This window comes from Charadrius vociferus, unplaced genomic scaffold (assembly GCF_000708025.1).
Source record: "Charadrius vociferus isolate BGI_N301 unplaced genomic scaffold, ASM70802v2 scaffold1, whole genome shotgun sequence".
NCBI lineage: Eukaryota > Metazoa > Chordata > Aves > Charadriiformes > Charadriidae > Charadrius > Charadrius vociferus.
The window spans coordinates 10,606,150-10,607,384 of NW_009647680.1; positions in this window are offsets into that span (position 1 = coordinate 10,606,150).

Sequence of the window (1,235 nt, forward strand, 5' to 3'; positions counted from 1 at the left end):
CTGTTTATCGCGTCTTATCTTCTGGATAACGCGTGTCTTGAGCTGTATCCAGAAAATCCAGATTCCCAGCATAAGGTATGGTGTTGATCTGTGCTGGGAGAGTAATTTTGAGGTTTTTCTTTCCAAGGAAGAATTTTTCAGCTCACGGTCTGCAGAACTAGTTGGTGCTGATCTGTGCCAAGGCAATGGTCGTAAGGTGGCAGATTTTCTGGTTCTTCATGGATGTTAAAGAGTAAGAGTTCATTGCAATCAAGTCTGTCCAACACATCTTGTAGGATTCATATTAAACAACACCTGCTGCTTCCCTAATTCCCTTTTAAAGTAGCTGCTGTCTGAATCCTACTCAAAAAATAGGATTAAAGATGACCCACCTTATAAGATGTAGTGCAAGAAAAAGTTTGGGGTATGCTGCTCTAAGGTTTGTAGAAAAAAATCAGCATGTCATACAAGTGATATAAATAAAAAGCAATTTAACAGACGTTTAAGAGGTTACAGGAGTGAGGATGTATGTCTTTGCAGGCACTAGAAAAGGCAGTCTGAATTTCAGTAACATGCAGTTAAAACCGGCTTGCCTTTTTCAGTATCACTCACAAGATCAGTAAGGCAGTGAAACCAAAGCACCCATCGTTTTACATTATTTATGCGTCGAAGGAGATACACGTAAATTACATTCTTCAGGGTCTAACATAACCTAAAAGAAAGGCTGCTGGAAGGGTGGTAGAGGTGTGCGTGGTTTTGGTCATTTGGAATGAAGGAAGAAGCCAATTTGCCCAATTTTTCTTAAAGATAAAAACATCAACGACAAATGATATGTGAATGAAAAGCTAACCACAGCATAAAATTAAAACGAGCTGAGCTTTTCCGACTTTCTTTTTTTTAAATCCTGACAATTTAATTCAGCAAGATCTGGAAAAAAAAAAAACCAACAAAAAAAACCCACCCCATACACTTCCTAGTTGCAAATGTGTAGGAGAATCAACAAATTTCTTTAAAATATACCATTGTAGAGATGGTAGCAATTAGAAAGTATCTTTTCAGCACACTCTGGTTCCTGCAATTACAGGGAAACCAAACAGAGCCCCCAGATCCTCCAGTAACAAAACTAAGGCCACTAAAATAAAGGTTTTGTTCGTTTTCTTAAAAATAATACCACACCTAGCAGATGTCACAAGGGACGGTTGATAGGTCTCGTGGCTGCACTGCTCCTGTTACGGGAATCTTTCCCGAACTTATGA